Genomic DNA, 23,928 nt, shown 5'->3' on the forward strand with positions numbered 1-23,928 from the left:
GACATTGGCTACCAAGCTGACGTAGCAGATCACAAGTTTTAACATCATCATTACATAGCAGTTGTTTTCATGCTTTTCTGCTTCTACTATCAATTTTTGTGAGAAACTTCCTAAGAAAAACAACGTGGCCTTGGCTACCACCGGTTAGATATATGCAATGTTACCATTCAAGGTACTACGGCTAATTTGAGCACAAAGCAAGTATAGATGGCAGTTCATTTCTCCAACAGTTCTTTGTTTGTCTTTATCTCTTCCTTCTGCAGCTGTGCACGTTCTCCTACCACAAACAGAGCTAATTGTTCAAAATCATAACATTATAGAATATAGCATTGTTCATTCATTGCTTCCTGACCTAGCAGATAATCACCTGTTTTTCAAGTACATTTCCAAAAGGCATAAACATGAACTTTGCTCTGCTAGCAGTTACTAGGTCAGAGGGTATCTTGCAAGTTTCAGAAAGCACACTGCAGTTTCAAAAGCATCTTTTAGTCTCATATAAAACTAAGCTGTATATAAAATAGTGTATATAAAATAGAATGAAAAACGTGTTAACTCTTTTAGCTTCTAATTAGCATTAAGCACACACATTAATACATATTTTTCTAACATTTCCCCCCCTGTTAATACTTTTTAGTTCTATTTTCAAAAGCATAAACAGTTTGCTTCTTCTCCTAACCTCTTCCATTCAGGATTTGCAGTTAAGAGAGTCATTCAGTTTAAACATATGAAAGTGTTTCACTTTTCAACAACTCTTCAATTTCAGTACTTTGATACAAAGTCTCAGAAACTGACATGTCTATAAAATCTTTGATTAACTTTTTCATGCAGGGAATACCACAACAAATGCATGCTCCTAATAGGAGTAATCCCACACAAATGGCAGCCAGGATGTTCATTAGGATGGAACCCCACTCCCCAAATAAATTCTGGAAAAAGTCCGTCAGAGGGTTTGGGCCTGGTTTAGTCATGGTCGACACTTGCTGGATCACCTCAAGATGGTCGTTTATCTCGTGCTGGTTGTCAGGAATATACGAACAGCATTCTTCTTTAATTAAAGTGCACGTACCACCTCTCGCCGCTAGGGTGAAGTCAAGAGCCATGCGGTTTTGAAGTACCACAGTTCTCATAGCATTTAGTTCATCAGTCACTAATTCGAGAGCAGAAAAAGTTGCATTGCTCATAACTTCGAGAAGTTTAGACAGTTTTCTCAGCTCCCAAATTGATTTCACTGCGCCATATGCAGGGGCTATGCCTGCCCATGATATAATGGTGTCACTCAAGTCCATGTGTGTCAGTTTATCTTTGTTTTTCATGGAGTTATGGTTTCTCCACCCTGCTTCGATTCATCCCACTGGATTCTCGGGTCTCTTGATTGGACTTCTAGGTTTACTGCTGACTTCTCTGACGTTTCGAATTTTTCCCTGAGGCAAAGCTGCAGTGTGTCATATGGCCGGAACCAGGTAACCCAAAAAACAACTGCCGGACCAATTCTCAGGTAGCCATTTATATGCTTTTTTCCCCACAAACAAAATAACAATTCTCTACTTTAGTATTGATATAAGCTTGCCCTGCATGAAACATTTTCTTATCAATAATAGAAAGCTGCTTTAAAAGAACAGGATTATGTTGTATTTCATTAACACTTCTATGCATCCTCTCAAAATATGCATCATAGTTTGTATCACAAATATTTTTTGTCTTACTGGCCTTAATATAACATTTCTAAGAAACAGTCACATTGCAATTGCTCCAACCCACCTGAATAGTGTCATTTTTGTAAAAACATACAATCCCTTTTTGTGTAACAGGTAGGTACAATGCTATTTTGTCTTGTGATTTCACAGGTGTAGTATCAAAAATCAAGTTTTCCCAGGTCTCATTGACCCCTAGGGGGACAGCAGTCATCAATAAACCCCCCCCCCCCCGTATGCTGTTGGTATAGCTGTGCAAATCCAGCAGTTCTAAACATTAAAAGTCTCAGCATACACATATTTAATTGCTTGGTAAGTGTTAAAGTTTGGATGCCAGTCTATGAGTAATGCATCACGTTTGTTCAGTTCAACTCGTGTGGCTGGGAAAAGGAAAGACCACAGCAAAAAGATCATTGTTATCAGTATAGCTATCAGAATAATCATGCAAATTTTCTGAGGTTGTTCTGCATCTCTGTTTACTCTATACCTGGTCATTTTGTTCTCGTTGTACAACAGTAACAAGATTTTTGTCCAGTTCAAAGTTCTTAACCAATTTACAGTGTGTCAGATGAATCCAGGATGCTCGCTCTGCGAATTTGACTGCAGTGGGTGTTGACAGTAGCACCTGGTACAGTCCTTCCCACTTCGGAGAACTCCAGTTCTTTTTCTTCACAACCTTCACCCAGACCCACGTGCCTGGGGCTATTGCTGCTTCCGATGGTCTGGTTTGTTCTTTATCTGAAACAGAATTTAACTGCAAAAGTTTGTTATTCAAAAATCGCCTCATATACTCTGCAAGTGAACTGTCAGCCTCCTGGTCTGCAGGCATGAAAGGTTTCCACTGAGGTGTATAATATGCCCTCCCAAACAGAATTTCAAAAGGAGTTAACCCTTTTACATTTGGAACAGTTCTCATACTCAACAGTGCCAGAGGTAGACATTGCACCCAGTTCTTTTGTGTCTCACTAATCAATTTCCTGAGCTTATTTTTCAAAATTCCATTGTGCCTCTCTACTAATCCTGCAGATTGGGGGTGGTATGCACAATGGTTTTTCAGAGAAATCCCAAAGTAATGGTTTAATTGTTGTATAGTTTGATTTACAAAGTGTGTGCCATTGTCACTATAAATCTTTTCCGGTATGCCAAATCTAGGAATAATTTCTTTAACGAGGACTTTTGCAACAGTAGCTGCATCTGGATTCTTAGTTGGAAAAGCTTCCACCCATTTGGAAAACATATCTATAATGACAAGGCAGTACTTTTTATTTTCGCATTTGTTCAGCTCTATAAAATCCATACAGATAGTATGGAATGGATACGGTGGTGTAGGGAAACTCCCTTGCTTAGGTTTCAATGCCCCTTGTGCATGATGCTTGTTAAAAACATGGCATGCTGCACCAAAATATTTTGTGTAGTTTGTAAATCCATAAGTCGTAAACACTCGATTCACTAACTGTACCATCCCCCCTGTTGAGACATGGCACTGCCCATGGCTCAACAAAGCTGCATATCTAAACAAGTTAGATGGTAAAATTGGTTTCCTCTCTTTGGAGATGTACAGCCCTTTCTCAAGAATTGCTCCTTGTTTTATCCATTTTTGTTTTTCTACATTTGTAGTAAGTGTCTGCATTGTTTTTAACATTTCTAAGTCTAAAATCTCAGATGGTTGTAATTCCTCACTCAAAAGAAATATTTTTGAAGCTGAAGCTGCTTGTTTTGCAGCTGTATCAGTCCTCGCATTACCTTTTGAAATCCTATCCTGTTGTTTGGTATGAGCTACGCATTTGCAAATAGCTACTTTCTGAGGTAAATGAATAGAGTCTAACAAATCTAAAATAAATTGCGCACGATTAATTGGTTTACCAGTAGATATTATCATTCCTCTATTTTTCCACTGCTGTGCAAAAACATGTACAGTAGAAAAAGCATACTGGCTGTCAGTAAAAATGTTCACTCGTTTACCCTTTGCCAAGGTACATGCCCTTGTCAAAGCAATCAATTCTGCTGCTTGTGCAGATAAGTTGTGCGGTAAAGACTTTGCTTCTAAAATCTCAGTATCAGAAACTACGGCATACCCCATTAGATTCTGTCCTGTAGGACCCCTCCTGCACGAGCTGTCCACATAGTATGTCACCTCGGCATCATCCAAGGGAACACCCGTGAGATCTTTTCTAGGTAGTGTCTATTGCTCAATCTCCTGCAAGCAGCAGTGTGGTTTGCCATCTGCAGGGGTTGGGAGCAAGGTTGACGGATTCAAAGTTGTGCATCGTTCAATTCTCATATGAGGTTGACTCAACAGTATAGTCATACAGGAAAGCTGTCTAGCAGGAGAAAGATATGCTACTTTTTCTTGCAGTAAAATAATCGCGACTGCATGAGGCACTCTCAATGTGAGAGGGTGGAATAACACTACTGAGGCTGAAGCCTGCACTGCCATTGCAGCTGTGACTACTGCTTGTACACAGTGGGGCAGGGATTGCGCCACTGGGTCTAGCTGTGATGAATAGTAAGCTATGGGGCGTTGTTTTTCCCCATGTTGTTGTGTTAACACTGATGTCATATAACCCTGCTTACAGTCCACAGTTTGGAAAAATCGTTTATGATAGTTCGGTAATCCTAAAACTAACAAGGATGCTATCAGTTGTTTCAATTTGCAGAAAGCTGATTCTGCTTCTGGTGTCCACTGTAATAAATCTTGTGCTGCCATAGGCTTTTTGAATATCAAGTTGGTCAGTGGAGCAGACTCCAAGGCATAGTTTGGAATCCAACTCCGACAAAAATTAGTAGTACCTAGGAAGGACATCATTTCCTTCTTGGTAGTTGGTTTAGGTGCTTGTAATATTGCTGTTTTTCTGTCTTCATCTAATATTCTGCCTTCTTTGGATATTACATATCCCAGGTATTTGACCAGTTTTTTCCAAAGTTGCAGTTTGTTTTTGTTTACCTTGTGTCCTTGAGTAGCTAAAAATTGTAGTAATTCTATGGTGTCTTCTCTGCATTCTTGCTGGGTGGGGGCTTCCAGCAGAATGTCGTCTACATAAAGTAAAATCTGGCTGCCTTTTGGTGGGATAAATCCCGCCAGGTTACTTGCCATTTCCTGTGCAAATATTGTTGGACTCTCACAATATCCCTGTGGTAGTCGCGTATATGTATACCTTTTCCCCTGAAATGTAAATGCAAACCAATGTTGACTGTCTGGGTGTATCGGTATTGAGAAAAACGCATTGCTAATATCTACCACAGAAAAATACTTTTGTTGAGGTTTCAAGTCATTTAATAAGGTGTGTGGATCTGGCACCGTAGGTGCCCTGTGTATAACTGCGTCATTTACAGCTTGTAAATCTTGGACCATACACCATTCTCCATTTGCTTTCCTAACAGGAAATAAGGGTGTATTACATGGTGAATCAGGAGATTCTATCAATACTCCTTCCTTGAGTAAGGCTGCTATTATAGGTTTGATTTCTATTCCTGCCTCCTTTCTCAAGGGATACTATCTCTTTTGAGGTCTAAATGCTAACTTTGGCCTGATAGTGACTGGTTCTCCTGTACGGATAAGTCCTACATCTGATTTTCCTGTTGACCAGAGAGTCTCTGGTATGTTCTGTAAGGCTTTTTCCTCTTCTTCTAGTAAGAGTGCTACTCAGCTGTCCTCACTTGCCTGCAAGTGTACAGCTGGGTGTGTCTGTGTTATCCAATTCAGCTTCTGCTTTTGTACTCCCTGTTCAGAAAGTTCTAACTCTGTCTGCTTTTCCCACCTTGTGACTTTTTCTCCTAGGTCTGCACACTTCACATTTCTATCTTTAGTCAAACTCACATGTGGCAATCAATTAGATTTGTAAAGTGCTAGGAATTCCTGGGACAATGAACAGCTTACTACACTGTTTCCCTCTGTGTCCCAGTACAGATTTCGCAACACTAATCTGTTAGCATGGTTTCTGAACAGTTCTTGCTCATATTCTTTATCAGGTCCTGGTTTGCTACAGTAATATAGAGTGCAATGCAACAAATGCTGTTTATCAGTGTCAAGGGAGGGGGATTTACTGATGGCTACATTCATCAGTTCTTCGGTTACTGCCCCTGGACCAGTCGTGACCAAGTCCTGGCTGTACCAATAAAATGTTTCACCCTCCGGTCGCACTACAAAAGTATTCATTTGTCGCTGTGCTTCCATACCCTGCATAGTAGGAACTACTGCTATGCCAAATATCTGCATTAGGTCTCTGCCCAAAAGATTTACTGGGCATTTTGCAGAAACAACAATTTTGCTTTTCTGGGTCATCCCTGAAACAGGGTCAGTTATTACTATGTTGTGGGAGAGTGGCTCCCGATACAGCTGTCCATTAGCTGCTTTCACTAATATGTAATCAAGTGATTCTGAATTCTCTGGTAGTTTGGAAGGATGTATCAGGGTCCGTGAAGCCCCTGAGTCACGCAGGAATTTATCTTCCCTCCCCTCTACCAGAAGTGTAACTTCTGGTTTTGTGTCTGCTAAGTAGAGCTCTAGGCTCAATAATGCCAAGTCTAGAATTTCATTTTCTTCATTATCTGTGATTTCATGCACATCCTGTATTTCTTCTATCACATCCTCTACTCCTTCTACCACATTTGCACTTGTCTTTTCTTGTTTATTCCTTTCCAGTGATTCTTGACTATCATATAGTCAGTCCTCACCCTCCTTGTCTTCTGTGGTTACCTTTTTATTTTGCCTGCAATCCCTTGCTAAATGTCCCTTTTTCCCGCATTTAAAACATTCACCCCTTTTCTTTCTCTCTTCAAAGTCCTCTGATCATTTATCAGATTGTTTGTTTCCCTGGGCATTTTTCTTACCCTTCTTCCCAGTTTGTACTACAAAGACTTCTGATCCGTCTTCTACTGCAAATACTTGAGTTTTCTTTTTCTTTTTGCTATTAAAATGCCTTTTGGCATGTCTTGCATATTCAAGTAATGACTGTAATCTACTTGTACGATGATCTACCATGTGCTTTGTAATAAAGCTGCTAATGGGTACAATACTGCCTTTCAAAAATGCATTCTTTAGCTGTTGCTCATATGGGGAATCATGTGTTTGGTCTTCAGGTACCTGCATTCCACAATGGTTATTAAAACACTCTAATAATCTGGCATAATATCTATCAACAGTTTCACCTTCCTGTTGTATGCATTGATTTATGCAAGTCCAATCAGCCCTAGGCTTCCATTTCTCAGAGATTCGGTCTGTCAGACCTTTCACTCTGTTAACCATTTCTGCGTTACTTTGAGGGAGTGGCCTAAGTTCTGCATCACGTGTATTCCAGTTGCCACTGGTCATGTGCCAATCTGGACCCACGATTTGTCTGGCTAGTTTCTCTACTTCCTCTCCATTCAAATGATAACTTAACCTCATGCCCTGTAAGTCTTCTAAGAATTTTCTAAAATTAACTTTCGGATGGAGAATTCCCTCTGTGGCTTTCCAGATGTCTTCCGGTGTCCACGGTCTATATACTAGAAGAGTTGGGTCCTGTCCTCCCTGTGGATTTGGTACTTCTATGAGTGGACATATCTCTTCTTCACTCATAGCTTGTGAATTTTTATTTATTTCATATAATTCAATATCCCCTCTTAAGTTGCGTGTTCGAGACCTGGTCTCGATAGGATCTCTGACAAATGGTTTTGGTTTTGTAGGAACAGCTGGATATAGCGGAGGTGGATCAGCTTGTCCACTCGCTTCATATTCTGGTAAGGGAAGCAGAGGGGGCGGAGGGGCTGTTGCTATTACCAAGTTATTGTCTTCTTTATCTAAAAACATTGCTTTTGAATTTTTAATTTTTTGTTCCCTGCGGTTTGCTTCCTCAAGCCACCTGTGTGCCTGAGGGACTCCTAATTGACGTTGCTTTTTTAGCTGACCTTTCACATCTGTTTTAAGTTGCCTGACAAGTTTAATAAGTGAAGGTTTATCTAAATTATCATAAAATTTGTATTTATTAACCCATTTTGTATAATATCTAACATTGTCGGCACGCTGTAATTGCATATATTTCGCGTCTTCGGTTAAGGGCGGATCTCGGGAACTTTTTGTGCACTGATTTCCCATGTTGTCTTAGCTAAGTTAGAAATTGTTACGTAACCCTTTTTATCACGTGGTACCAAGATTTACACTTTTTCGCAGTTTATCTAAAATAACTGCCTACCTATTCTGTTTCCCTGATCTATGACAAGACAGCAATCTTTTTTTGTCCCTGATCTGCACTTGCAAATCTCCCTGACAAAAACAAAAATACTGTAACAAGTCCCTGATCTAAAACAGAAAAAGGTAAATTCCTCCTTACCTGAGCCTCCGTGTTTGATCCCACCGGAATGTTGACTCGTCCTCCAATCGCAGATCAGAAACAGTGGCTGGCCTCTTTTGAACGACAATTCAGTCGGAGGTCTTTCAAAGCAGAAGATCCGATGTGGCTTCTTCCCCATACGGTTTCATGCCACCGGGCCCATCTGACCTGAGCTAGAGCGAGAGATTTTTCAGGTCCGAAGGACCAATCTGTCAAAGGAAAAAATATACTTTAAAAATGATCAATACATGGTAGGTTCAGGTTAAGGCACTTTAATCTTGCAGCAAGGAGACAAAAACGTGCTAATACAGAGTTTTTCTAACTAGAATCAGGAAATACCAGCATTTTTATACATTTTCTAATAAGACATTGTCTACCAAACTGATGTAGCAGATCACAAGTTTTAACATCATCATTATATAGCAGTTGTTTTCATGCTTTTCTGCTTGTACTATCAATTTTTGTGAGAAACTTCCTAAGAAATACAACGTGGCCTTGGCTACCACCAGTTAGATATATGCAATGTTACCATTCAAGGTACTACGGCTAATTTGAGCACAAAGCAATTATAGATTGCAGTTCATTTCTCCAACAGTTCTTTGTTTGTCTTTATCTCTTCCTTTTACAGCTGTGCACGTTCTCATACCACGAACAGAGCTAATTGTTCAACATCATAATATTATAGAATATAGCATTGTTCATTCATTGCTTCCTGACCTAGCAGATAATCACCTGTTTTTCAAGTACATTTCCAAAAGGCATAAACATGAATTTTGCTGTGCTAGCAGTTACTAGGTCAGAGGGCATCTTGCAAGTTTCAGAAAGCACATTGCAGTTTCAAAAGCATCTTTTAGTCTCATATAAAACTAAGCTGTATATAAAATAGAATGAAAAACGTGTTAACTGTTTTAGCTTCTAATTAGCATTAAGCACACACATTAATACATATTTTTCTAACAATACATATATATATTATAGTGAATTTAAGTTCACATCCAGGTTTGCAAGCAAAAGATCCTGTCTGTAGTTGGGATATGAATCCTTTTTTTTTCTGCTTAGCCGATTATGATAGTTTTTAAACTATTAGCTGGCACTGCTGCAGGAAACATTTTTGTAAGAAAACTGAATACATAATATTGAAATACAGTACAAACCAGAGAGCAGAATCATTCTTGAAGAGAGAGAGATCGAGAGATATCACTGAATAGCACAATAAGCTATAGGTCTCCTTCACTGATGCACAAAGCAGGCCTGATCAGAAAAGGAATGGGTATGTAAAAGGGATAGAGAATAGTTTGTATTACTCATCCAGGTTAGAATGTAGGTAACAATGACTTTTATTGAAAACTTTCATTTAGTAAGGAAATTGAGTTGTCCATTTGTAAACAAAGTAAGGTATGGTGTAAAAACTGTCTACAGCAGAAAAAAATGTGCACATGATATTACAGCCTCAGTTCCTTCTTCCACTTCCAAAACACAGAAACCTGCAAGCAGAAGATGATGTTACTCACAGCATGACTGACAAAAATGATCCGAAATCCACAGCACATAGTCATGCTGCTGCCATAACGCAGACCATACAGATTCACTGTAATTAGCAGAATATAAAACAAGTGCTACCATGCTCTGCTTCATATTGCTGACTCTAGCTTCCTTCTCAGTGTGACATACTGTATCTAAGAATCAAACTGACCCTTGTCTTGAGACCACTAACTGCATTGATAAGACTGGTCCTTATATAAGGCATAGACTGTATTGAAATATGAGCTCTATCAAATGGTGTCTTACATCTGAACGTACAAGTTTAGTTATGAAAGGGTCAGGGTAGCTAACTTACAGAGGTACCAGAAGCTGTTGAAGGCTTGGGGGGGTCAGAGGGTGAGAGGGGCACTTAGTGATCTAAAATGGGCAATTTTTTAAAACTATTTACTACCTCAACAAAGGTTCACTTGGAGGACATTTTAAGCTTAGCCAGTTTCCCTTTTGGTGCTTGAATTAACATTTCCTGATTTGTCTTCTTCATCCCATGGCTAATAATTGTATATTAGCCCTAGAGCGAATAACTGTGATCATACCATAGATAATTTGTGGGGACCCATGTAAGGGATGCAGCATTTAGGAAATGCCTCTATCCATTAGTGGCATGAGGGTCAATCCTGGGGTGCATTTTCTAATACCCATCCTTAGATCCAAGTTGCATTTGAATATGGACAGGGATGAGTTTTCTTTTACTTGAATGGAGAGTCTGTTCTGGAAGAGTGGTATCCTCTGTGATATATATCAGTCTACCCACACCATTCTGTTTAGATACCTGGACTGAGTATTTCTGATGCCATTTAACTTACTGATGTTCTGTAGGTCCATCAGTATTGGGTCAGAGGATGCCTTGTATATCAGGCACAGGTCACCTCTTAGCACTCTGTATGATACTAAGTATAGTGATAAGGCTTTGAGGTGGTCCATCCAAGACATATTGTTTAGGACTTGTACCTTTTTAGTAAGGTATATCTGTGGGCATTCCAGTTGTTGCATGCATTTGGGCAGATACATTCCAAAGTGGGCATTATACAAAATGATTGACCTAATGAGGGATTTGTAAAAGGGGACAATAACATTTCTAGATGTACTCACAATCAATTTGTTCATAAGCTGTGCAATACAGACAGACTATCTTATGACACACAGCATATGCTGGTCTAAAGTTAGGTCACTGTCCACACAAGTTCCCAAATGCCAAACAACTGGGTCAACTCTCAGGAGGGTACAGTATTCTCAGTTTGGTAGTTCCCTGAGGTAGATGACTTCTCAAAGGATACAACAAGAGCATTTTCAATTCATGATTCTGGCACAAGTCACTGTTTGGTATATACTTCCTGCATGATGATTAAGTCATTTGGGGATCCAATAACTGCTCCTAGCTTCCAGTAATCTCAAACTTAGTCAGCCAAAGCACTTTGGTATTATCTTTTACTTCCAAGAAGCACATGTCAAACAGGAAAAGTCTCAGCGCTAAACCCTGGGGGACTCCATTGCTGACTGGTCTCTTTCTAGAAGTAGCCTCCCTTATTTTGATCTCCCGCATCCTGTGAGCCAGTTGGCAGTCCATCTAGTTATGTAAGAGTTTATTCCCAGTTTATTTGGCTTTTCTACTACACCTGAGTAGGGGATTGAGTCAAAAGGCTTGACCAGGTCAAGGTAACGTGGTGTGAACTGTTTTACCTTCATCAATTGCTTTGGTGACAAGAGTAAAGCTTAAAATTTGCCTATGATTTTGAGCCTTTCACACTCTTTCTCCCTGATTCTTGCCCTAAGAAGTTGAGCGATCAGAGCATACATTTGACTGTACCTGATTTTGTGTTGTACTTTTGGTCTTTTCCTCATAAGATTTGTGGTTTTCTGACAAATTTATAAGGACTGCAAAACTTAAATAATGACAGACTTCATATCATTCAGAAAATGCATGCTAATGCAAAACCTGTTATTCTATCAACTAAGCATATAGGAGCAATGTTATACTTAAAATGTGTCCCTGATTCTGGACCTTTGACCTTTTTCCCAACCCATTACATTTTTGGTTTTATTCCTTCAGCTGTGAGGTTTGGGGTTTAAATAAGAATTGTGAGCAAAAGCTGTTTATCACTTTCAAGCATGTTTTCATTTGTTCAATTAAATAAAACAGAAGTACAACAAAAACTGGACAACTTAAAAATAACAAATAACCTAAATGAAGTCTTAAAGTCAGGCAAGATGCTTTAATAATATTTTTATAAGCAGAATAAAAATTACACAGCATTTTTCATTGTTCTTTTAAATAACTTAATGTTTCTTGTATGACTTTAAAAGTCTAGCAAAACTGGGACCAACTTGCAGTAATGAAAAAAAAATGAGAAAAAAAGAAGACTTAAGACAAGGAAGAAACTGTATTAATATCTTCTGAAAACACAGTGACAACAAAGTTATTCCAGTTTCTTGCCTGCATTAAATCTTATTTTATCATCGTCATCATCATTGTCTTTATCATTATTATTTTTTTTACCGTTATTACTTCATTAATGACTCCCCAGAATGTACCTGGGTGGGCTGCATAAATGACTGCCCAGCATGTACCTGGGTGGGCTGCTGCTACTTCAGTTGAGGTCCACAATCCATAGAACTGCACTGGTATGTTCAACAATATGACCATTATTAATTAACAGTAAATAACAGTGAAAACCATAAATTATTGGAAGCTGGAATAAACCAATGAAATGTCAGTTGTAAAATAATAAGTGATTTCATTCCTTTGCTGCCAAGCACAGAATAAAAGTGCTTATTATGTTTTACAACTGGCACTTCATTGTTTCATTCTGACTTCTGATGGTTTATACTAAATAGTGCAAAATACCAGAGCTGGATCATCGTCAGATGGGGCCCTAGGCAGGGTAATAGATTGGGCCCTCCAGAGTTCTCCCTCCTGCAGCAACCCTCTACCTCCAGCAGCAGCCCCCACCTCAGCCATTACAATAGTCCATTACGTGGCTATTTCTCCCCAGTTACCATAAACGCTGTTCAAAACTGTCAGTGTGCATACTCTTTTCTTATTTACTTTTACAGTGATTACAGGTATTGAAATAAAATAGCACAAACACAGATAGACATTTGCTAAACAAACAATGCAGTCTCACAGTGAAAACAGACTTACCATGAGCAGTAAATTCCTCTGCCCTTGAAACTCGCATTCATTGAAATGGCATGAAAACCCACATTCACAGAAAATGCATCTGGCCAGTGGAGGATTAAGTTTATCTTTGAGTTGTTTTCAAACCATAGCCTCCTTGCACACATTTCTAGGGCCATGCATACATGTATGTATTCTTTGATTCACCTTCCTGATAGTATTAAATTATATTCCTTGTATAATACAGCACACCTTGTTAGAATGTGTTTTAAATTTGTAGTTTTAAACATTCTTTTAATAAACAATGAAACAAAATGTATAAACCAATAATGATAAAACTACCATTTCGGAAAATTTCAACCATAAAAGGCCACTCAGGCTTCTGTCATTACAATCCACCAATATCACTCAATAAGCACAATCTCTGCAGAAGTAAAAGTCATCCGAATAATTCTACATTAAAGAGAATCTGTAACTAATGAACAGGTTACTACTAAAAAACAACTTTACATTCCAATGTTTCATCTACAAATTCAGTGCCTGCTGCCCTTGAAGGATTATTTGCCTATATTACATTAAAAAAAAGATTGGTAGGCTGGTAATATTACAACAGGGAATGACTGACAAACCGACAATAACTTCATAGTTACTAGGCATCTCATACAAAAGAGGACATAATCAGGAGTGTAGAAACCCTATCCCTATAAAATGCACCAAATAATCAGCAATCAAATGGGCACTGCAATATCAGCACTCCATCTACATGGTGTGGGATTAGAATCCACAGCCTTCTGCAACAAAGGCAATTATGCTACTAACACTGCTTTCAAATTCTACAGCGCAAACAGTGACTGCCATTTGCTAAACAAAACAGTTAGTTGCACATTGCAAACAGACTTAGCATAAGCAACAGTAACATTTCTTCCCTTGAAGCACACAATTCCATGAAAATGCACTGAAACTCATAATCCCTTGAAAATGCACTGAAACTCATAATTCCCTGAAAATGTACTGAAACTCATACTCAATATTCTGTCAGCATTCTGGTAGTTGGTGTACAGGACTCAGGCTCTTGTCTCCTGTAACCAATTTACAGGGTCAAGCCTGATCAAGTTAATTGACTAAACTGCCCTTCCCCCTAACTAGGGCATTACATACCATACTTTCATACGTTTCAACGTCTTAGCATAAAAAATCTGGATAAAGCCTAAAATAATGGGGGGCAAAGGCCCACAGATAGGAACAGATTTTAAATATTGCTGTTATAGACTTAGAAAGTTGCTAGAATAACGGCATTGGTCGTAACAGACATTTTCTGAAGGAAATGAAGTGTGAAACTCAAATGTATGACATTATTTAGTTATTTCAGTCGTTAGTGAGTTACCAGAAAACCACAAATGCTGCAGAATGGGCCAAAAATATGAGGGAAAAATCAGGACATTCTGCAAAATTCTGAACAGTTGGGAAGTACGCATATCTCTCAACCTCTTAGAGCAAGAAGTGTGGACAAAACTTGAAATAATGGAGATACAATTGCCCAAATTAGGAATAGATTTCAAATATTGCTCTTTTTAACTTAGAAAGTTGCTAGAATAACAAGATTTGTGTTAGCATGTTTTTTTTCTGAAGAATATGAAGTCTGAAACTCATATATGTTATTATTTAGTGACTTCAGTCCTCTCTGATTTGCAAGAAAGCCACAACTTTTATGAGAAACAGACCAAAACTATGAGGCTAAATTTGGACAATTAAGAGTTATGTTAAACGCACACATACATGTGCCTACTTTCTCACATAGCAACACATGCACACACACACACACACACACACACACACACACACACACACACACACACACACACACACACACACACACACACACACACACACACACACACACACACACACACACACACCTCCTCTCTCACACAGCAACACACGCACACATACCTACTTTCTCTCATAGCAACACAGACACATACCCACTCTCTGTCATAGCAACACACACAATCTCTTTCATACAGCAATTAATGGCTAGTTTAAATTCCACACACTCCTACTCTCTCGCACAAAACACAAGTGTGCTTTCTCTCTCATACAGAAATTAACAGAACCACTAGTTTAAATTATATGCACACACCTATCCTCTCTCTGTTCTCACACAGCAGCACACACATACACACACCTACTCTCTCACACAGACATACACACAACTACTCTCTTACACAGCAAAACACACCTAATCTCTTAGATAGCAACATAGAGACACACCTTCTCTTTGATAGAGCAACAAATGACTAGTTTAAATTCCATACACACACCTACTCTCTCACACAGTAACACACACACACACACACACACACACACACACACACACACACACACACACACACACACACACACACACACGCAAACACAGGAAGGAAGACACACACACACACACACACACACACACACACCCACACACACACACACACACACACACACACACACACACACACACACACACACACACACACACACATACTTTATCTCTCATACAAACAGACCGGCTAATTTAAATTCCATACACATACACTTATATAACGCATACAGATATGTCACTGGGTTAATCAATATAAGCTGCCACTCAGAAAACTGCAGCCATTTTTTTTTTTTTTTTGTGGTCACCATGTTTCAGAGTTTGCATAATAACAGGGCCTTTTTAGGCCATCTTCCCGCTGTGTTATTCTGCAAAAACAAAATATAAATTTTCAGAGGGCTAGATCACCACATAAACCATTTTTCTCCTTATCACCTCCTTACTGTTATTGTAGAACCACAGTGTCATTTGACCCTTCAACACACGATTGCACCTGCTGTAGATGATGTCAGTTGATGTACCCTTATTCAATTTCATCCACTCGAGTTCACAAAAAATACTACTGGTGTTCTGTACTGTTTATGCAGATTATTTGAATTAATATTTTAACAGTGATCTTGACAAAATATTCAATGTTTCTATATTACTTTCTGTTTAATTAGGATTTCCACTTGAATTGTGTGTTTATTCCATGTTTCACAATGTCATAAGTGTCTTCTTTTGATAGCTATGACACATGCATTTTAATTTCTGATATTCTTGTTTCTTTAACGCTAAGCTATGCTCCCCAAAAATCTAAATGACTAGACCACCACTGATCCTAATTTTATAAACAAGTGCATTCACTGTTACTATTTGGTTTTATACACTGAAAAACCTTTCTTTAACATTAATCATGTATAGATAACTACTAATAAGCAAACCATTGCCAGAAACTAGATATTATAATCCTAAAGCTATTAAGTGTATATTCTATGCATTTTGTAAGCAGTCATTGACAAGCTCTGTTCAACCAAAAGGTTAAACAAAATGCAGCTTTTCTGTGGGGGTTATTATATGAAGCAGCTGTCTCTGACATTTCTTGTTTGCTTCTAGCAGTATAACACAGGCAGGAAGTAGGTGAAAGTAGATTTTAAAAGCAACTGTTTAAAACTGGAACATGTGGTGCCTGAAACTCCCTTTATAATGGTTTATTATTAATAAAAAATACTATTAAAACATAACATATTTGGAATATGAAAGAACAAGACAACTGCCACAGACACTACAGTTCACTTAAAAGCATTTGGTATTAATTTGAAACATGAGCATCAATTAGTAGTATATAAGCTGGCATACATGCATACAGACACACACACACACACACACACACACACACACACACACACACACACACACACACACACACACACACAGGCACACATACAGGCACACACACACACACACACACACACACACACACACACACACACACACACACACACACACACAAGCACGCTTTCTCTCTCATACAGAAAGTAAACAAATGGTTTAAATTACACAAACACACACACACACACACACACACACACACACACACACACACACACACACACACACACACACACACACACACACACACACACACTTACCATCTTTCTCAAATGAATGGCCACAAGTGCACACACGCATTTACCTTCTCTTTTGATGGAACTGCTAGCTTAAATTGTATGAGTACAGAATGCATTTACATCCGTGTTGGCGTGTATGCATGCGACACATGTATGGTCCTTCTTAAAAGGGAAAACACTTGCATCACAGAGTGAAGAAGTTTTTTTTTTTTTACGATTGTTGAAGCCTCCTAGTCAACCTGCAGGTGTAAAAGTGGGAGGGCACTCGACCCCCCTTACCCTATAGTTCCTTCACCCTTGCTGACATATGACTTTAGTCTTCTTTGTGCAGATTGAAAACATTCATCTTCCATAACATCATGCAAACCTAGTGAAATATTGGATTTTTTCAGCGAATTATCTTTTGCACAATTGGTTAAAAAACAAACTGGGAGGGGGATAATTATTGTTCTAGTTTTTATAGTGATAGAATGCTAGATCATAATGTGGGGGCTCTTCTTTTGTGGGCAGTAGCCACAGTGAAATCCAGTTTACAATGCTGCAGGGACGAAAGCTAATTTCTATTATACATCCTTAAAGATATGTTTTGGAAGCGTGGACACATAGACCTGGGCATGTGGCTGTAGATTCCAAGGAAATTGCAGTGCATGCAGAAAATTGAGTCAGGAAGAAATATCAGAAGGTCAGAATAAATAATTAGAATGGAATGTCTCCCAGAGTGTAAACATTCCAGCCAGAATGCACAACATTGGGATCAGAAGACCACAAATGGATATTTTCCTGAAGTTGTATTTTCTTGGGGTGTAATCCCCTTAGACTCCTCAGAGTTTACATTCCTTGCTACTTAATATAATCACCTCTAGGTTTCTCATTACTTGTACTAAAGACAAATATTTGTTTTTAGTCAAAAACTTGTGTTTGCCTATGTCCTTTCTTTGATGAACTCAGAGAAAGGAATTTTGAAATGCAGGGCTTGACTTTGTCTGATTTGGACACGTGTTTTGGCAGAAGAAATGACATTGGTCAGGATTTCAGTGATGCAAAGAAGATAAAACACATACGTGTGTGTATGTTCATGTGCGCATGTAGGTGCACACACACACACAAACACACACACACACACACACACACGCACTCACGCGCACACGCGCACACGCGCACACACACACACACACACACACACACACACACACACACACACACACACACACACACACACACACACACACACATATATTAGAAAAATAGCTTTGCGTCTCAGCAGATCTGAAAAGGTAGTTAAAACCAGTTAGACTGAACTTTGTTATGTAGCTGGCCATTTAAAGGTTGAAAGATGGAGCAGTATAAACACAAGGCTGAATCAAGATTAATGGTGAGACCTGTGCAGGAAATGAAAGCCAGAAATGATATTAGCCAAGCAAGTTAATCTAGTATGAAATACATTTTCATTAATGTGAAAAAAGGAGTTAGAATCTTCTTACAGAATGAGAAGAAATGAAGAGTTAGAAGGAAGTAGCAGAAAATATTTGGAGCGTTTTCTGTGAAACTTTTGGAAAGACGTTATTTATTTCCTTCAGAAATAATTGTATTCAACTTAGACCCAGCCCAAGTGGGCATGAATTATAAAAAGTGTGTGTGTGTAAGGGATGGGGGTGGGGGAAAGGAAGTAGAAAGGAAGGAGTAGGACCTCAAAGTGGCCATTAACAAGGACAGTCCGCACTGGGACCAGTGCATGTTATTGCCAACCAGGTGACACCTGCAATCTATTCTGCCCTGCTTGACCAATATTACCATTTGGTGCCTATTAAATTAATTGGTACTGGTGAGGGAGGATTGGAGCAGGAGCAGACCTGCTTACTGTTTGGTAAGTGGAATGCAACTGAATAGTGTTTAGGTAAACTAGTTAAGTTTTAGCACCAGGTTTAACTCTCTGGGTGTTAGGAATAGGGACTGTAAAGTTAAAGACAGTTTTAAGAGGCTGCACTGAGAGGTGAATACATTGAGGTTGGTAGTCAGGGTTAGCTGCAATAGCTGATGCTTGGTGAGTGACAGTGGGTAGCCATTGCAGTGGTTGAATTTCTTGGTTGATAGCATGAGCATGGATGTGACCAGAGTGTTCATTGAGAGTGCATTTGGGCTGAATGGGGCCTGCAGGCAGGCAGATACTTAACTTTGGCTCACTGAGTTGATGAAAGCAATATATATATATATATACATATATATATATATATATATAAATATATATATATATATATATATATATATATATATATATATATATATACATACACAGACATATATCTGTCTCAGTGTTGGTGAGAGGTTGAGGGGTGCTTGGCTATGGGTTAGTTGGTGAGGTTATGAATCTCCTTGGGAGTGAGTGGGTAAAAGAGACTCTGCGAATACAGTAGGACAGAGGACTAAAACTCCAGCTAATTTTCATGAGCTATCCTTCATCTCAAATTTATTAGAGCATGGTTTCAGCAAGGCCTAAAACCAGGTAATGTTTCTGGGTGCCTGAAAGGGTCAAGCAGTTTTAGACCATACCACTCAGTATTACAGATTTTTGCAGAATGTCAAGGCTTTTGCCTCATATTTTGACTGTTCCTCTTAAATTTTGTGTTTTTCCAGAAAATCAGAAGAACGGAAGCCACTAAATAATGACAGATATTTTCAGCTTTACATTTTAGATCCTTCACAGTAAGCATGCTAATGCAAAACCTGTTATTACAGCAATCTTTGAGTTTAGTAGAACAATCTTCAAAATCTGTCTGGTTGTACAGAAGTCTTGTGCTAAGTAGTAGTAAGATATGCTTATGGTGAGAGGTAAGCCACCATGCAGAGGTGCAATACTGATGGCCAATTGCTGTTTGGGGATCCTTTGGTGAGCAGCAGGTTAATTTATTTTTTTCATTCAGCTGCATACAAATGCAGCAAACATTGAGGGCATATCAGGCAGCAGAGGAGCTATCAGTTCTTCCTCTGCTAGTTGGGAGCGAGTGAGGTGAATCACTATGTGGGATACATGAGGGAGTAGGATACTTAAGGTAGGGATCACCACCATGTTATTGAGAGTCAGCCAGTAATAATTTCAGCATTTCATTGTTGTGGGTAATGGTGAGGTGGTGCTGTGAAGGAAAAATGCCTCTTTGGTACTTTAAGTAAGTATATATGTAGAGGTGTTGTCATTTTAAGCATGTGCATACACAAAATAAGGGTTACATCACTGCCCTGAGGCCAAAAACAGACAGCTTTGACCTTGCAATGAGGCTAACAGCATACCTAATATGGCATTTTATTATGTCACAGAAACATAAGTATCTATATTTCCTCTGACTCCTCAGAAAGTTAGTTTTGTTCATGTTAAAGTTAACTCTGCCACTGAATGCCATATTATGAATAGTATGACACAATTATAAAAACAGAAAAAAATAAAAACAATTGCCTTGCACAATTCTTATTGACATTATTCCTCTGAGTGTTTCCTTATAGTTGTCACCTCTGACATTTCAAATTGAAGGAATTCCATTATTTCTTAAGAATGTCTATTGATGAGAAGGTTTTAAAATTAATCTTCTTTGTTTCTTAATTATTAAAACATAATGATTTCTCTGTATTATAATTACAGAAGCATTACTATAGACTGGAGCAAAATGAGATTATACTCACATCATGTAACATCTGAGTTAATAAAAAGCACTCTAGAAAAACATTACCCCCAAAAAGAATTTGCAAATAATACAACTATATATGATGAATTAATTCCACATTGGTGTGCAGTTTTATTCAGCAGAATAATACAATCAAGCAAGTAAAAATAGCAAATTTCTTATTTCAATTTGTCTTTAAAAACCAAGTGAATGCTCACATGCTGTTGTTTGGGGTTGGTGCATGGATTACTGCCGGGATATTTTCTGTAGTTGCTGCTCCTCTAAACTTATGACCTGTCTAGATGGCAGTACGGTATTATACAGCTACTGTGGTGTGCCTTAAGTTGGGATGTCATGAAGAAAAGGAACTAATACCAAATAGAATATGTTCAAGTAGGTCAACGCACACAATCTTTGCTTTCAGATGGCATGTGATGAATTTCATTGGTTTGATTCTCACCCTTGGTTGTCTATAATGCTTTAATTGCATAATAATGAACAATGAGCTTATAGGAGGAAGGCAGTGTATGAGGCATCACATTCAGGGTAGTAATCTTGGGTTAGGGACATACACATGCAAAGCAAAGACAACAATTGAAAGGTATAGATGATAGCAAGAGCAGTAGCAGTAGTAACAAAGCTGGTTTAGCATTGTTGTTCATACATGGTTATTCTGTTGGTTTTGGCTCAAAGAGGGTTGCAAAGGTTGTATATTTAGGATGACCAGAGGCTATTTGGAAGTAGGGAGGCCAGGTGGAAAGAGCTCTGAGTTTTGAAGTGACACAAGGTGAAGTGGGATCAGGTAAGGTTTTCACTATTACTTTAGGGGCACAAAAGTTGGGTTCAGCATTTGTCCAAAGACATACATGCAGGCAAGGCTTGCAGAAGTCCTTTGAAGGTAAGGGGTTATACTATAGATTTATTCTTACTTTAGTTGCAGGATACCTAAGGTGAATGAGTATTGTGAAAGATGGATCAACTTGCTAGGAAAAGTGAATTCTATGCTGGAATATGTGACAAGAGATGATGAACCAGGTGAGGGAGCCACTACACAGATTTTATTGAAAAGATGTCACAAGGATCCAGCATCAGCTGACAGGTTAACAAGCAGTGGTGAAAGCATATAAAATAGGGCTCTTGCAGAAGAGATGTCACTGCTGTCACATCAAACGCAGAGATGTCCTGGTCACTGATGCCAGGAAAGGCAGCAGGTAATCATGGAGTGGGTCACTGTTTTTTTGAGGGTGAGCCAATGCAGGGTCCACAGCAAGACTGGCAGGGATAGTTTAGGGCTTTGCTGGCTTGTTTACCTGAGGAAGGTTTGAATGCATTGCAGCATTTAATAGGCATGGAATCATCTGTAAATGGATCAGACCTTGGGCGGGATGCAGGTACAGGGAACCCAGCAAGGACTGACATTAATGGTATAATTTTCCTTCACTCCTGGTTTTGGGAGTCAGCTCACTCCTAGATGGGGGATGGTGTGGAGACAGTGGAAGGAGGGGTGTGTCCATGGTTAAAGGACTTTCTACAGGTGTAGCTAATGAGTCTGTTCACCTTACAGAATGCATTCTGTTAGCAGTCAAGGAAAAGAACTAAGAGGATGAGTATGTTGAGGTCTTCAACTTAATTGATGCCACAGACATGTAAAGGGTACTTGCTGTTGAGGCACAGAGCAATAAGTATCATATGGCAGCATTAGCAGTGTTGAATAAGGGTAGGCTTCCAAAAGGGAAGGTGAAAAATTAGCAGAATTAAGTGACAGGATTTGTGTACCTCATAGCTCTCAAATGGAAGATGGACCTAGAACAGGGGTTACTCATGCTGGCCTACTTCATGACATTGAGGGATGCACAGAAGTTTAGAAGCAGCATGGCATGGTTCTGATATGACCTGAAGTTTCATAAGTTGAAGACAGTGGATAGAACATTATGCCATGAGTCAAAATATATTGACACAAAGGTCGCACACTCTATTGGTAGGGCAGTAAGAAGGGAGACAGGTTAAGAGGGTTGAGCCTTTAACATGGGAACATGCTGGTTGTCAGCATGCTGTTTTGGTCATATATTTCCTTGCTGCAGGAAATAAAAACACACAAGCCTGCATTCCAGAGCAGCACAAGATATCTATGGGCACAGTGGGTGGTATGATGGGGGAGACCCATGCTCAAAAGGGACCCTAGGTCTCACAATATAGAAGCTGCAAGTGGAGTAGTTGATTATGGTGGAGCATTTGGCCTGGTCTGCAGGTAAGGGGGCACTCCCCAATCAGAGCTGACTGGCTGCAGCAAACCCTGGCTGCCTACCTAGATTGGGAATCAGCTCACCTGCTGATAATGGGGCTTCAGGACTGCTTAATCAGCTCACCTGCTGATAATGGGGCTTCAGGACTGCTTTAGGATAAAGTCTTGTCAAACCAACTAGAGTAGCACTTGCAAGAATTTCTCATCTATAAAAGCATGGTATGCTGTAGTAGAGTGAATATCTCTTAGACCATGCTATTTCTTACAGAATGTACACTTTCCCTTTCAAATCTTTACTCCCTTTGTTGATGGAGACCAAAGGATCCTACCATACTTTAGACCAAGCTTATAAACAATTCCATTATGACTTCTGTTTTCCTGGACATAAAATATACATTATGCCCATTTTTAACTACATTTAAAGTTGCTATTGACATGTTGTTTAAAAGACAAAAAGTAATCAGTTGTCATTTCCAAGTATTTGACCTCAATGGCCTTTTCAGGTTTTTGACCCTGGACATTGTAGAATGAACTACTCTTTGTTTCATAAGTAACACATGCTTGCTGTCATGTAACCTTAAAAATCAGTCAACAAACAAACAAACAAACAAACAAACAAAATACTGTACTCTTCCTTCTTAAGTGGTATCCAAGGTAGAATGATGACATTTTACTGTCAGAATACAAGAAATCTCCCAAGCAGAGGCAGTACAGTCATTTTCCAAGCAGTGGCATTGCATGTTTAGTGTGTTAATAGTTTTATCCAAAATGCAAATGCACCTTGTTATGGCATTCAGGAGCCATGCGGCTGAAACACTGGTATGCCCTTAAGAGGTTATTTGCATATATACGTTCTTTGAACAACCATTACTGGAGGTTTATGGCATTACACACAGAAGGCTGTAGCTTAGCTGGGTCTTTCTTTGAATTTTTACTGAATGGTTTGCCTGTGTGACCTCTTTACTCTTTGGTTTGGATGTTATTTGAGATATTTTACAGGCATCTTCATGTTTATGGACATCAGGCTTAGTCTTAAGCTCTGTGTTTCCAGAGTATAGCCAAACAGTCATAGGTTCATAGCTTAATAGAAGGTTAGTAGGCTAATGCCCCTAGAGACCTTACAAGCCTAACCATATTTATCCAGAGTTGTCCCAATTGTTGCTGGCAAAGTGAGTGAAGTTCACAGAGTTAAGGGTCTGTGGTAGTTAATACCAACTTCTACTGTCCAGGAGGGACATGAGCACCACCCCAGGAGGGAATTTGTAGTCACCCATCCATAGATCTAGGTTGCATTTGAAGAGGGTCAGGGAGGGGCTCTGTTTCACGTGAATTGGAAGCTTGTTACAGAGAAGTGGCAGTCTGTGGGAGCTTTATCTGTCTCTTCAGCATGACCTGTTCATGTCAGAGG

The sequence above is a fragment of the Protopterus annectens genome, chromosome 2.part2 (genome assembly GCF_019279795.1).
Source record: "Protopterus annectens isolate FY-2018-M chromosome 2.part2, PAN1.0, whole genome shotgun sequence".
NCBI lineage: Eukaryota > Metazoa > Chordata > Ceratodontiformes > Protopteridae > Protopterus > Protopterus annectens.